Raw genomic sequence first — 15844 nt, 5'->3', positions numbered from 1 at the left:
CTGTGAAGCCAAAACAAAGAAGTGCAGAGATCAAAAAACAGGGCAATATCAATATCGGGAAAGGGGAGGGGGACAACAAAAGGGGAGGAGAAACCTCTAGGATTACCCCCCCTTCTCCCTTCTGCTCTCTGTTTGGTGGTGGGTGTGGGTAGGGAACGTTATTTTCATTTGCCTCATGCTAACTTCTAATCTATTGGAGAAATTCACCAAATTCCCGAACGTTTAGCACCCTGTGTGCCACAATGCTCAATGCCAGCTTAATTTTTATCTACCATTTGTAATTGGGGAAATAAAAGGCAGGTTTTGTAATACAGGCACATACATAGGAGTGCCTACAAAAACTCATATCCCCCTTTTCCGCAGCCTAAAAGGTTAGATAAACTATAAAATTCTTATCCAGAGGGAAATTAGAAAATAAAGTGTGCAAATTCCTCTCTCCAGCTCCTAGGCATCAGTGTGTTTTTTTGCTGCTGCCTGTAGGTTTTTTGTTTGTTTGGTTTTTTTTCTCTGACAACCCAGCTATTTAAGCACACAAGACTCATTGCTGCCTCTGCCTCTTCCCCTTCCCTGCCTGCTCCACACTATCTTCCTTCAAAGTGCAGTGCAATTCCAGCTGCACTAACAAGCTGTTTCCCAAACTAGTGTATTGTTAAAAAAAAAAAAAAAGCCAAGCCAGCAGTAAGTAAAAGGCTGTTACTCTACTTAATTAAATAGAAAAGGCTAAACTTCATACCTGGTGTAACGTAGATGCGATGCCATGAAAAGAATTGGAGAAATACCCATCTCTACCATGTAGCCCATGCTGCTCATCATGGCTGCCAGGGAATGAATCACTGCTGACCAGTCTGCCTGCCAGCCGCTGTTCATACCCTTTTTTTTTTTTTTTTTTTTTTTAATAGGAGACAGGCAGACACTATGCATCATTCAGAGATGAGCATCACAAACATGCTTTGCAGGGAAGGCGACCACAGCAGACTGCCAATGCTCTTCCAGTGCCAATTATAGTGATGGTTTAATCGTAAAAGCAGATTCATTAAAATGGGATCAGAGCCAAGGTGTTTGTGATTTGGAGGCTTGTGCTAACTTTTGATAGTTATCATCAGGGGCAGCTGATGTGACATCACCCTGCAACTCTACGTGACTCATTTTTTTAATGGACCACATGCCTTTGCATGATAATTTTGCTGCTAGAGTTAGCTTGGTATTAGCTCAAAAGACAGAAACATCAGCACCCAAATCTGAAGATGTGTTGAGAGATTGCAGTTGTCATGGAAATAAGGGGCAATGGCTGATGCTTACCTCCTCTCTAAAATGGAAGTCCACATTTGCTCCCTTCAGCCTGGAAGCTAACAGAAAGGACTAGGTGAAATGGCTACTTTCTGACAACATGGATGTGATGAAATGGGAAGCCCTTTTTTAGGTTTATATATAAGTTTTCCTGAAACATTTTTCTCCAGGAAAATATTTTCAATATTGGAAAAATAAATCTCTGTACCTGGTTCAGTTTTTCCATATGGTGGTGGTGTGACCAAAAAATGCCTGGAAAGCACCTTGCAAAGGCTGTTTTTGAGTGTCAGTGGTGAAGGGGCAAACATGAAGCACTGGCTTGTGGTCAGGCTCGGTTGTTGTGGTACAGTTGGGATTTCCCTGTAGGAGATGTGTGTATATCTGGCTGCTTTTGCATGGGTACAGGCTGTGCTCTTCATGAGCTGATATGGAGGTTACATGGTGCTATGTGCCACCTAACCGAGGGTATCCATGTGATGCAGATTAGCTGCTCATTAATAACTCATGAGTTCAAAGAGTTACAACCTGACAGGCCACCTCCTGTATCAATACAGCTATCAATAGTGGTGATGAAAATTGTTCAGACAAAGCCTCTTAAGGCACCACTGGATTTAGCAGCACAGGGATAATGGGAACGTACTCGTCCCTGGAGGAACAATAACCTGGAGCTATGTTGAGTTTAGGGAAAAAAATTAAAGCAAAAAGTCTGTATTCCTGGGCATGATGGTGACCAAAGAATATAATGTGAGCATATACATACGTATGGTATCTCTGTTAGTGTTGTGTGCTGTGTTGCTACAGCTGATGAGCTCTAATCTCATGAAGACGTATTTCAGAGTAGCAACCTACTGGGACAGAGCTGTGACCAAACTGTCTTTGTGATTGTTCTTGTACTTTGAATGCTTGGCTTTTCAGCCTTCATGTTACTCTGTCTGGGAATGTGGTTGAGAATCATTACCGTATTTAAAACCATAGCTCTGATGTGATAAGTCTTTAGTGAAGTGTTTAAATAAGAAATGGTTGGGCAGCATCACATAATCTGCTGTCAAGATTGTGTCTGGCTCGGTGGTCCCACGTGCAAGTAAGGATCTATGGAGCTGCTAAATTTGTGGGAATGTTCAAGAGAATAAGTATGTGCTGTGAAGCTCAGCATTGTACAGAGAGTCATTTGGGCAGCTTAAGCCCCAAATTAAATCATGCTTAAATCCTCTTCTACGAGCAGTAGAGACATATTAAGCATATTAAGCACATTAAGCATCCCATCCCTGTCTATTAGGATGATTTTATACTTAGGTTATGGTGGAAGCTTGAGACCAGCTTTTATCAAGGCTTTCCTGCCCCTCCCCCCAAGTGTAGTTTTTGGCATAGGTTGTTGCAATACAAATCAGAAAATCAAGGCATGTTGTGTACCCTATTTTAATGAGGATTAAAAGAGAGAACATAACGGCTAGAACTGGCTGGTAAGGGAGAAGGGGAGAGCTGTGTTGCCAGCCTTCTCCCTGACCACAGCTTGCTTTACTGTCCCTTGCAAGCTGGAAGCACAGTGGGTCCCAGCACATACAGCTTGCAGGAAGGCCTGCTTCAGGGATGTGGCTCCCAGCTCCCCCTAAACGTTCTGCAACCACTTCACTGGTACAGGAAAATATGCCAGGCTGCTGCCAGAATGAAAATCTATTGAGAATGATGCAATGTTTGTTATAAGGAAACAAGCTTGGCTCCTGTTAGCCTTCCTTGCTCCTCTGGGTGAGATTTTTTTTTTTTTTCCCCTCAGACAGCATGAACCAGCACCAAATCCTTGCTTGGCACCCAGGGTGGTGGTGGGCAGAGTGGAGGGGAGCTGCTGGCCACTGGCCGTGCATCCCTGGGTCACCCCAGGGCTCACAGGGGTCAGGCAGGCATCAGTTGGGTAAAATCTGTGTGCCCTGCCTCACACCACTGAATGTTACTCTCATGTTTAAATAACTCGCAGGTCAGTTGTTTTTCTATTTTGAGTGTGTGGCAAATGAGGCTGAGGCAGCTAGTAAAATGAATGACTAATTTCCAGGTTTTTTGTCTTTCTGCCTCTCCTGCTGCTGCTCTCCCTGAAGGTCGTCATGGGGCAGCCTTACCCCAGTGACTGGGGATGGGCAAGCTGAGAAAACAGAAGCAGAAAAGCATCATTTCCACCTGTGGGAGCCTGGTGGAGGCTGTATTTCTGCAGGGGTTACATTTCAGTGTTCTGGGGGGTAGGGGGATATTTCCCCCACTGCCTGCAAGCTGGTGGGAGCCTTGTGCATCTCTTGACCAGGGAAGCCTTCTGGAAGGGGGGCTGGTGTCGTAGCCCTGGGTGAGGTGGCCACTGTGGGACCCAGTGAGGAGAGGTGGGGAGGGAGGGCGATCAGTGTGGCACTGCAGAGAGCTCACTTGCTTTACTGCTGCTGCTGCTGTTGCTGCAGCCACTGCCTGCAAAGTTGTGTTTTGGTTTGCTTTTTTTTTGTTTTATTTCTTATGTGTGTGTGGTTGTTTTTGTTTTTTTTTTTTTCTACTGATGGTGGTGGTGTGCCTTTGGGGTAGTGGCACACCCCTGCTTTGGCAGAGGGCTGCAGATCTGCAGCAGAAGGGAAAAGGAGGGGAAGGAGGGAAAGATCATCGGGGCCAATTCCTAGGAGCACACGCAGCAGTTCAGACCTTTCCTTCCTTCACCATAACCTCTGTCTTCCAGTCCTGACTGCCTGCTTGCATTAATTACTCCGTGGTCCCTAGACGCATTCATTTCAAGCTACCTTTAGGGTTCAAAGTGCAGAAACCAACTGACCAAGGTTGAAAGCAATTAACAAACAGGTTATTTTAAATTAACAGCTTCTTTTAACCAGCTGTCCAGAACTGCGTTTTTTTTCGACAGCAGAATTAGCAAGGCAATTTACCTCAGTGAAAAGATGGCTTGGGATTGCTTTTGTTATTGTGCTGCCTTTTCCCCTTTTTTTCTTTTTTAAACTCATGCCAATTTAATATAAGCACTTCCAGCTTGGATTTAAAAGGAGCATTGAAATATACTGACTGCCTAAATGAATTGGGAATGGTGTAGGATATTGAGAAGGAGCAGTTCTTTTGCTTCCTTTAGCTATCTTGTACTGCATCGAGATGGGTCTGCTTGTGAATGGCATATTGAGATGCCAGCACTTTCTTGTGGGGTTGGTTTTTTCCTTCCTTTTGTTTTTCTTTTTCTTTTTTTTTTTCCCCCTTCTTCTGCCTTGCCTTCCCTCTTCATATAGGTGCTTTGTTGCCTGGATCCTCACTGGCTTCTTTACCTCTTCATCAGGAGCTGGATTTGCAGACAGGAGCAGACTCAGGCCGTACCCTGGGCTCAGCCAGGAGCCACAAGGACAGTGGTATGCAGAACCCAAACTCATAGCCTTGATCCCTGCAGGAGCTTATTAGCTTAGCCTAGGTGCTCTAATGACTTTTATTGCTTTCTGGTCAGCAGAGAGCATGAGCTGATCAAGCTGTCTTCAGAAACCTGGGAAACAGAAGCAGAGCTCTAAGCCCTTTAATACTGCCAGGTATCTTCTCTTTTCTGTGGGTTTTAATGTTAGGACTGTCATGTCTAAGGATGTTATGAGGAGGAGCTTACAGCAGTAATCTTGAGGGATTCATTCAAAATACGCTGGCCTTGGTTGTCCACCTTGACTCAATAATATGCCTTATGAATCTTCCAGCCTCTGAACCCTGCTGTGTCAGATTGCATTTTGGCAGTAGGACGATGCAGCAAGATCGTCCTGACTGATCACTGAGAAATGTTGCCCAACAGTTTTAGCCCAGGTCCACCTCTGAATTTTTCTTCCATAAGCTCTACTCAAGTCCCCTTTTGCCATGCTAAGTAACTTTTCTTCCTCTTTGATGCATCTGCTCTTTAGAGGCTTTCACATTGTTGTGCTTTTCTTAGCTATTGTGTTGGCCAGAAACGATTCCCAGGGTGCAGATGGATACTTACACATGACAGCAGTTCTGGAAATAATTGCCTCATCAGTGTTAACACCCTTCCAAGTCAGACTTGGTAATTCTCAGAGTAAGTCCCAACTGCTTTTGGTGCAAAAGCGAGCAGGTTTGCCTAGCCTACCCTCAACCATCAATGATTTTGTCTCAGCTTCTTAAATTGTGCTGCTTTGCAAGAGAATGCCTGGGTTATTTGTTTGGGGTTTTTTATTCATTTTCTTTCTTTTCCTTTTTTTTTGTCAGCTTTTGATCTTCCCTGGTTAGTTCTGCTAGCCCTCCAAGTTATTCTGTAGCTGTTTTGTATGAACTCCCTCCAAACTGCCATTAGTTTTTGTTTACACAAAATGCAGAATTGAGCATGCTTTTTCCATAGTAGACTGCACCCGATCAATATAGATAAAAACCTATTACTTCCCTGTTACTTTCTGTCTCTGCATATGCAGCCTAAAATTGTGGTGACCTTTTTTGCTGTCAGACTGCATTGTGGACTCATGTCTAATTTACTACCTGCTACTGACCCTCAGTCTCTTCTACCCATTGCTGCTTTCTAGGTTTGCATGGTCTTGGAGGTTTTTTTTTGTTAAAAAAAACCAACAAAAACAACAACAACAAAAACAACCAAAAAAAAAACCCCAAAAAACCAAACCGCAAACCACCCACACCATGCAACTGTATTGTATTTTTTCCAGGTTGAATTTCATCTTGCAATTTTCCTGCTTGTAGGTTCAATCTCTCGACATCTCAGCTGTTTCTCTGTCCTCACTGAGTTTTCTGCCTCTTACGGGTGTGGTAGTCTCTGTAAATTTAATTCAAAGAAACTGCAACCTTTTAATGTGATTCCATGTAGAAGAAAAGAGAGGTTTCACTGCCCTACAGATGTTATTTTGTTGCAAATGTTTTGTTTGCATCTATTAAATGTATAAATCATTAGTATAGTCAGCCTATCTATTACATGTATTACATCTATTTGTTTGCATCTATTACATATAAACATCGTTAGGGTAGTTAGCAAGTGCTGATAGATGGAAGCTGAGTGGCAGGTTACTTATGGAGAGGTGATTTTGAGAGTCGTTGGCTGTGTGATAACTGAATCCCTTTGGATGGATGAGATCACCTGTAGCCCTTAACAAGGAGATGAGCAGGGCAGCATGCTGGGGAACTGCTGTGGGACAGAAACCCAGTGGTCTGGCAAGGAACTACTAAGAGATGCTGACAGACAAACGGGAACACAAATGGAAAGGCAGGGAAGTATGAAGCAGCTCATAATGATGGAATTTTTAGGTGAATGAAGAAGTCCTCTTATCTGCTGTGTGTTCTTAACTCAGCATTTGTAGCCTTGGTGCCTATATTGAGGTGAAGACAAGGCAGTGTATGCTTTTAATGTGGGGTAAATGCCCATCTTGTTGAGTGCTTTTACTGCTTTAGCTGACTGCTGTGTCAACTAGACTTTACCTTGCTTTCCATAGTACAGCCTCCCTTCTAAAGGAAAGACAAGGGTGCCATGGGGTAGGAGGTATCCCAATTTCCAGAAAGTCTGAGGAAAAGGACTTGATTTTCCTTTTCACTTGGAAAAGACCTATTATTCTATATGAGTAAAACAGGCTTTGAATATATGTGTTTATTTGAACCCGGTACACATATTCCACAGGGAAGTTTCAGAAGATGTTCAAGTCCTTCTGAATCAGTAATGGGGAGGGGAAAAGCTTCTCCAAGTAACTGTGATCTGAAATAACTGAATTTCTCACAGCTCTAGTAATATGAAATGTGTATTTAAACATGGGTATCAAGATGAAAGAAACCATGATTCAGAAGTTTTAATTCATTTGTTAAATGCCAAATATTCTCTCTGATTTCCTAGCAGTAGTGTTCAGAGTCAAAACTGACTGAGCTAGAAAAACAAAAAATTGACCTTGTGCTGTTGATCTTGGGGAAGCTACAGTCACTGTGTGCCAACTCAGGATCTGGTCATGAGAGTGCAAATCACTCTAGCTTCATGCTTGGCATGTCAGTTTTGCTATTCATCTACCTGCTATTAAGGTCAGTGGTACTAAAGCGCTGTGGTCTGTGGCCAGTGCAGAAGCTTCAGCAGTAACACTATGTGTAATGAACGTTTATGTGAAACGTGCTCATGCTATCAATTAATCAGGGTTTGCTTCTCTGGCTATTTTTTTTTTCATGTTTTCACCATTGTACAAATTTGACAAGCAGAGCTGTAAACAAAAAAAAAGGTGTTATTAAAAACATAAATGAGTTAGGGAAAGGAAGACATTGTCAGGAGCCTGGGCTTTAACGTTCCCCAGAAATTCCTAATGATGTGAAGAAAGGATTGTGATTTTAGATATCTAAAGCTGATTTTTGACAGGTCAAGAGATCTGCTCATCAGTGCCTTCTGAACTGTCAAAGCTTGATATCCTGCTTCACAAAATGCGAAGGGTCCTGTACAGCAGCGTGCAGTGAACATGCCACATACACCCCAAGGGTCTTAAGATCAACAGCTGGAGAACAGACACAGTGAGCTACTGTTCCACTTCTTGTTTCTCTTCGTCTCCGTTCCAGAAAATAAGGGACTAGCTCCATCCTGGGTGTAACTCTATAAAGGTTTTCTGCACCTGAAGAGTCTTGAAAGATGTCTGTCCCATCATCTGGAGCTGTGACTGCTGAATAATTTAATGGCGATGTTTACCCTTGTGTGTCAGGGTGGCTGATGAGAGACATAATGTGCAATCAGGCAGAACCAAGATAGTGCTGTGAAACTGCGCGTCAACCGCTGGGTTATTGCCCGACCCAGTGCCTAGTTAGCATCTCCCTGCTTCCCCCGGCCGATTTCAGATCGTGTTTGCACAAAGCCCAGACATTTCTGTGCAAGCGTTGAAAGAAAAAAGAAGTTAAACCAGAAGGTATTTTTTCTGAAAAGAAATTCCAAATGCTTTCTTCCTGTTTGCAATATGCCTATGCATGACTACACTTTGTGGTGTCCCAGCCCTGTTAATAATGGGGACCCCAAGCCTGTAAATAACAACTGCTGTTTCTACAAGGCAAGGTTTGTATAACTTGCCCTAATTTTGATCTCATTTACTCTTGATGTTACGCTGCTGACGTTCTGCGGAGGTTGCTGATTTACTCTGGAGTAAATAGTAGCAGAATTAATTCCAGCTGTCTATGTGATACATCAGGATACACAATGGGATGTAAAGTCACAAATGCCAGAATGACAAAATTTGGTTACTGAAGCTGTACTTTGTACCCGACTTATTACGGACATTGTCCTTCACAGCCTGTGACTGGGAGGGTGCAAGATTCATTTCCATGAGAAACGTGCGACTTGTGCCAAATTATTACAGATAGATTTATGATACGGACAAGAGACTGAAAGGAAACAGTATGTCAGAAATGAATTAGAAGTCAAGAAGGAAAAAGAAATGTAAAACACTTGGGCAGCCTGTATCTTTTTAATATTTTAAATAGAAAATCATATTTCACTTGCTCAGGGCCTTGGTCTAGGGAAGGTACTTAAACTGATTCTTAAATTTGACATGGACACATTGGGACTTGAAGCACAACTCTTTCTCTAGTGCTTTCCTGCGACTGGGTTTAAGATTTCAGGGGAATGGTGCCAGTAGTATGCTTTTTTATTCATTTACAAATGGCAGTTATTAGGATATGATCCATATTGCTTTCATCTCTTGTTTTATTTAAACACTCGCAAAGCGCACCAGCTAGAAGCTTTATTTGGTAGGATAATTACATGGCGTGTACTACTGATAAAGAACAGAGTTGAGCAGAGTATCTGCTCGGTTTAGGAGTAAAACTTCCTTGCAGGTGCTTGCATCTGTGTGTGTGAGAATTAGGCAAGCTGAGTTTTGTTGTCCTTGATAATTCTGAAAAATTGAATTTCAGGCTGACATACTTCAATATTTTTGTAAGGTGTTGCATATAAGGAGCTAAAGGAACCAGTTCTGCACAGTTGAAGTCACAGACATATTTTATATTTTTTTTGGTGAAAACATAAAACAAAAAGAAAACAAATATTGAAGATCTATAGTGAAGAAGGCTACCAAGGGAAAATCAGCTCCTCTGCAGTAAATTTTACAGTGGTCCGCTTACTAATGGAAATCATATGCCTATACCAAAAACAGGGAGAGGTATTTAATCTCATGTGTTCTAGTTCACTTTATTTATGACCTCTGTTACAGATATTCAGACCCCTTTTCCTAATGTCATACGTGGCTGCAATTGCATACCAATGGCATTCGCTTGCCATATTTGTGACAAATTGCAATCAACAGAATTCAAGAATTCGTTGCAGGGAATATCCACAGAGTAAACTTCGGCAATGTGAAGAACATACATATATGTGTATATATATATTTGTACTATGTGTTCTGGCAGTTGTGATGTGAGCAGGTCTTTTTCTCTCCCTCTTGCATCATCCCAGGTAGGTCCTGCTGGGCTAGAGGCGTGGGTGCTAGCCATGAGCTGCATGACCAGTAACCTAATGGCCAGGAGGCACCAGCTTACCAGTTTGCCAGTTGCTGTCGGAAAGAGTGGATTATGGCTGAATTTGGACTCAACAGAAACATTAATCTGAGTCTTTCCCTCCTTGCCCAGCTGTTGCATTTTATGAAATGTGTAGGAATGTAAAGATCCCTGAGACACCAGCTCCTCTTTTGGATTTGGTGGAACTGGTGTCTGGGTTCATGGATAGGTGTGGGAACGAGAACAGATTTAGTAGACAGGCAAAGTTGACCCATTTTTTCTCTCAAAGAAAATGTACTTGATTATATTTTTTGTCCCCAAAAAACTGTGGTGTGCTAAGAGGGTCACGATGATAAAAAGGCTAAAAAGTTATCACTCCTGTTTATTTGCTGTAAATGATTCTCTCGACTTAAGTCAGAACATAATGCGCTTGAATGACTGCACCTCCCACGCTGTGCTGCTCTGAGTGGAAATAGGCTTGCAGGAGATGTTCTGCTTTCCCAGTTTCATTTTCCCTTCTGAGTGCAAACCTTTGTTAAATCTAGGAACCGTTGTAGACTGTTTTTATGAAGGATCATAAGAAGTTAGGGTTTGCAGAGGCCAATTAGTTCTGCTCCATCTCTCTGCCAGTGCAGAGTCGTAGTATACAAAGTAATTCCTCGTGCTTTGTCTAGCTAATTTTTAACGGGGCCATGTAACGTTTTCACAGTTGAACAAAAGTCTTTATTTTTCCCCCCAATGTTCAGCCTTAAAATGTTCTCTTTCTTGCTTTCATCCCATGACCCCTTGTTATATAGCCATGTACCACACTCGGCAACTTGATTTGCTGCTTAGTGTTCACAGCATGTAGGTGCATGTGGAAGGTTGTTGTATTTTGGCTGTATAGTGTTTCTTTTCTAAAAAGGGAAGTCAGAAATATATACCACTGAACCCCTACCATGTGCTGTGCAATCAGTTATACTGCGTGGAGGAGCACTGATGACAGACTTTGAAGGCTTAACAAGTCACTTTGTTGCAATGAGCTGCTTTTTTTCATGTATTATTCCACGTTCTCCTCACCCCTGTGCTCACAGTAGGAGCCAGCTTTTTTTTTTTTGCTTCTCCTTATTTGAATTCTTTCTCTTTTAGCTACCCAACTCCATAATACACTGTAACAAGGCAAAGATGTACACATAGTAAATCGCTTCTTTTGGCAGAGGAGGAAAGTTTGTGCTTGCTTTCATAATCCTCTTTACATATTCCAAATTAATTTCTTTCCACAGCTTTTCTCCTTTGTATGTTGCTGACTTTTTTTTTTTTTTAAATGAAGCTATTGTCTGTTACCCTGGAAAACTGCTGTCCCATACACACTGTGCTGAAGATATCTCTGCAGCCTTCCATAATCTGCTGGCTTTTACCAACATCACCACCTCCGCTTAGTGTTACAGGGATACAGTCAGATTGATTTTGGCCAACAAACAGCCTTCAAGTTCCCGTGAGACCTGGCAGTTGTGGAGTTCGGATTTTTCCAAAATAATTTAGTAGAAATAATGTATGTAATTTCAAACAGATATTTTAAATGGATACATGCTACAAATAGAAATTCTTCCTTTAAAGTTGGCCTACTGCACTGTCAAATTTCTATGTGAAGGTAGCAATAAACACAAGCAACAATTAGTCTGTTTAACAGAAGATGCTTCTAGAAAGAAAACAAACTGTGCCCATAAAACTATGCTCTCTTCCCTTGCACTGACCAAAATATGTCGTCCGAAGCAGCTTTAACATCTATTGATGTTACTTGTGAGGAATTATCTTTCTGTTGCAGTTTTCCTGTCTTTACTGTGGTCTGGAAATGGCTTAAGCAAGCCAGGTGTATGTCCGGTTGGTTTAGACAAAGAAGTTGAGTTAGGTAGCTCTAGTGTAAACCCAAGCCCTAGTTCCAGTCTAGCTTTTTTTAGCTGTGTTACTATTTTAATCAGGTGAGTTACAAGATGTGGCTAATAAAGCGGCAACTGAGCCAGTGGACAAGGAGTATTGAGAAATGTGTCCTCCTACCCATGAACCTTGTTTAACTCCAGACCACTGAGTAATCTTTGCAAAAGGTATGCAAAAGTCCATTTTCACAAAACGTTTCAGCTGATCCATGGTGACATGTCACCCAAAGTACTGGGTGTCTTGGACATTTCCGAGCTCATTCTTTGAATATTAAGGATGCTGAGTTTCTGCACGCTGCAGAAGAACTGCTTCCTGCTTGAATGCAGCATACTTCGTTTGCACTACCTGCTGCTGTAAGCAGAGTTTGGCTTGTATCATCACAAACAAAAGTGATCTGTGAACACCATCTGCATAGTATTGCTGCTGCTTTATGCTGCTGGTGTTCCTGGCTGTTTTGAGCCCAGGGTGTCGATCTGGCTGTAAGGCTTAACATGCTGATGTAGATAGGTGTGGAGAGGCTGCTACAGCTGTTATGTCTCCTGTGTTTTCTCAGTGCTTCCCATTGGTATGTCCTTCAAAAAAAAGAAATAATTATCACTATTCTCCTTCTGGTACCAAATTGAGGCACAGTGAAAAGATGTATCATATTTTAAAGTTAGTGGCCAGGCCAGGAATAGCACATGGTGTTGTGAAATTTAAGTCCAGTATTAGGTAGCAAAAAGGCATGCAGGCTGGCTTTTAAAGCTATAAAAGGATAATGCGAAATAATGGTTTCTAATAGCACTAGGGGTATCACCATGGCTTTGGAAGACACCCCAAAAGCCTGCTTCACAAGTGAAATTCAAAAATTAAATGCAATACTGTCAGTTCTGGTCTTCACGTTTGGTAACACATGGTTATCGCATCTATACCTGCTTCTTGGGTTCCAAACTTTTCGTGTCTTGCTACTGAATGAGTAAGTTAAGTCACTGAGTTATTACCCCATGCAAAGTGCTGTGATTTTTAATGTGATTATAAAGATAGAACGGAGAAGCATGAAATGTGTTAGTAGATAACAGATCACCTGTCCCCAGTGCGTGCATATCACTACCTAAAATCCTTGGGTTTGACCCAGGAAAATAGATCTTGCACATCGCTTGGGGTTTTTGTTTATTTAGTTAAGGTAACCAAGTTGCTACCTTTCACAGGCAGGATGTAAATTGCTTTTCTGTAAAGTTTTATCAAAAGCATCAGTGAATGTTACTTTTAGAAGTGACTGTTATTTTTCCAGATGATCATGTGCTGTATAATGATGGATGTTCCAGGCACCAGGGAACAGGCTTGTAATTGTTTTGGTTTGCCACCCAGAAGAGGGCCAGAAGTGGCATGCTTGGCCATCTATCTAGGCTCCTGGTACAGTTTTCACAGTCAAAGGAAAGGTGATGAGATCTTTTAAAATGACCTAGGAATCTAACAAAAAGTGAGTTTTCTTTGGTGAGTTTTGGACCTTCAAGTTTGGGAGAAAGCTGAATCCTGCCCCGGTGCTTGCATTGCACACATCTTGGGATGCTGGCCAGGCAAATGCCCTCAGCTGATGGAACAGTTACAAATTTCACCAGGTCCTCAAAGCATCTCCCCCTGCTGATTAACATCATTTCTGCCTTGTCCAGGTTGAGCAGCAGCCAGCTGGCCTTCTTCCAGAAACCAATTTCTGCCAGACATCGAGGTTGGCAGCAACCGTGTCTGGGTCAGGAAGGAAGGAGATAGAGAGCTGGGTGTCATCAGTGCACGGATGGTAGTGCAGTGTGTGCTGCTTCACAGATGCCCTGCAGCAGCTGATGAACCAGAGAGGTGGATGGAAGTGAACCCAGTAGGAAAATCTGAGGATGCACAGTCGCTCAGCAAAAGATTTGAGAGAGCATATAATCTCACATGGAGGGGAGGGGAATGTCTGGAATTTCTCCCTATGGATTTTTGAGCTCATTGGTGTGTAAATCTCATAGTGAGCAGCTTGTTCTGGGCAGTATTTTCACTCAGCTGGTGTAAATCCCTGTGGCCTGGGTTGTGAGCGATGCTGGTATTGCTCAGGCAGCAGAATGTGAGGGATGGTGACCTGCTTTCTGAAACACCCCCAGTTTTATCAGCCTTTTCCAAGCATGTTACAGGTGTATCATATATCATACATAGAATGATTTGGTCTGGAAGCAACCTTAAAGACCATCTAGTTCTACCCCCCCCCCTGCCATGGGCAGGGACATCTTGCACTAGACCAGGTTGCCCAAAGCCCCATCCAGCCTGGCCTTGAATGCTTCCAGGGATGGAGCATCCACAGCTTCTCTGGGCAACCTGTTCCAGTGCTTCACCACCCTCACAGTGAAGAATTTTCTCCTTGTATCTAATCTAAATTTACCCTCTTCCAGTTTAAAACCATTCCCCATGAAGTGTCCTATCACTACATGCCCTTGGAAAAAGTCCCTCTCTAGCCTTCTTGTATGTCCCCTTCAGGTGCTGGAAGGCTGCTCTAAGGTCTCCCTGGAGCCTTCTCTTCTCCAAGCTGAAAAGCCCCAACTCTCTCAGCCTGTCTTCATAGGAGAGGTGCTCCAGCCCTCTGATCATCTTCGTGGCTCACCTCTGGACTTGCTCCAACAGGTTTGTGCCATTCTTGTGTTGGGGGTCCCAGAGCTGAATGCAGGACTCCAGGTGGGGTATAATTTCAGACTATGGTGGATATTTATCAGTTGAAGAGACTGAGGTATACAAGTGTATGGTTTTGTACTACAGGTTCAGCCTGTGATGTGGACGTGTCCACTTTAACATGTAGCCCTGTGAGTTTGTGTTTCTTTTGTAGGACTTTGCAATACTTTACCATAAGGCATTGCTTGTGTGCTGTTTTAGCAATTACCTCTATCAAACTGTGCCTGGGAAGGGGTAAAGATTTCACAATTTTCAATTTCAGAGAGCTGAAATGTACCTGGGATGACTTGTGACCTTCAGTGAGATGAAACTGAGCAGGCAAGCCTGAAATGCAGGACATCTCAGGAGATGCCCTGAGGAGAGGGAAGAAGTGGGAGAAGCAGTGGTTTGAGCCCAGGAATAACACCTCTCCCTGAGGCTTTGTTTAAGATGAATATTTGGAACATAAGGCTGAGACTTATGAGTGGATTAGTATTGTGTAAAATCTGTGAATTCAGCACGAGCTGCTACTTTAATGCAATGTCTTTAGGACATGAACTCATTATGATAATGATGTGATTGGTAAGGAGAAATTCAGAGAGTTTTGCTCCAAAGAGTAAGCGCTAAGAAAAAACAGTAATAAGAGTTTAATGCTTTAAGTTGAGTGTCTGTAACATGTAATTTACATGCATTTCGAGTTTTTACATACCAACAGGACTGCTCTAAGGGTTGTGTCTGCTGGCTTTACCCGTAGCAGAAGCCCACTGACATTGGACAGCCAGCTGTGCTTCTTATCAGAGTAAAATATTGCCGAAGAAACAAACAGAATTTGGCAGAAAAGGGTATGGAATAAAATACCAAAGAGAATGTTTTCACATAACTGAACTGTAAACAAACACTTAAAAATAAGTTGTGTGCAAAACTTAAGCACTGTCATTTGTTAGTGAGACACAAGCTGACAAACCCCCAGCAGTGGTGGCTTGGGGACAGCAAGTTTTTGAAATAACACTTTGGGAAGATGGTATTTTAAAACATGTATATGTGTTTGTATTTCGTGTGTTACAGGGAAGTGTTATGATTCCATAGGTTTAGGCTAACTGTAGATATTTGGACTTTGAATTCCCATCTGACAGCCTTGCCAGGGGTGTTTATGCCTCCTCAGTTTTCTGTGTGCACCTTACATTTGAGAACAGAAGTTGAACAGTAAATCATATCAATTGAGCCATTTTATTTTAAGCTGGTGGAGGGATTATGTAAACTACTAGATGTTGTTTTTAATTATCTGGATTTGGTAATATGCAAGCTACTAATTCAGGTTTCCAAAATAATTTGCAAAAAACACGGTTGTGGTTCGCTGCACTGTCAAACAAATAAAAATTTCCCTCTGAAAATTTTCTTTAAACAAACAAACCCTGGAAATCAATTCTATACCTGAGCCTGTATAGGGATTTCCTACATTATATAAAATAAAAGGTTGGAGTTGTATGTTTGCAATCCTGTCCCGTCTCATTCAGATTTTCAGATAAATTTTACTCCCTTTTAA

General features: G+C 42.3%; 1 long non-coding RNA gene across 1 annotated transcript in view; it reads right to left on the bottom strand.

The window, feature by feature from the left end:
- The window catches only part of LOC308060609, a 43887-nt gene extending 29928 nt beyond the window's left edge, over nt 1-13959 (bottom strand). The window contains exon 1 of the long non-coding RNA XR_013926811.1: nt 734-13959. This is a non-coding gene — a long non-coding RNA (uncharacterized lncRNA). The remainder of the gene's footprint in view (nt 1-733) is intronic.
- Between the last annotated feature and the right edge of the window lie 1885 nt (nt 13960-15844).

This window comes from Falco punctatus, assembly GCF_963210335.1.
Source record: "Falco punctatus genome assembly, chromosome: 3".
In the NCBI taxonomy this organism is placed as follows: domain Eukaryota; kingdom Metazoa; phylum Chordata; class Aves; order Falconiformes; family Falconidae; genus Falco; species Falco punctatus.
The sequence above is the reverse complement of the archived record's forward strand: the minus strand, read 5'-3'. Positions and strand labels throughout refer to the sequence as shown.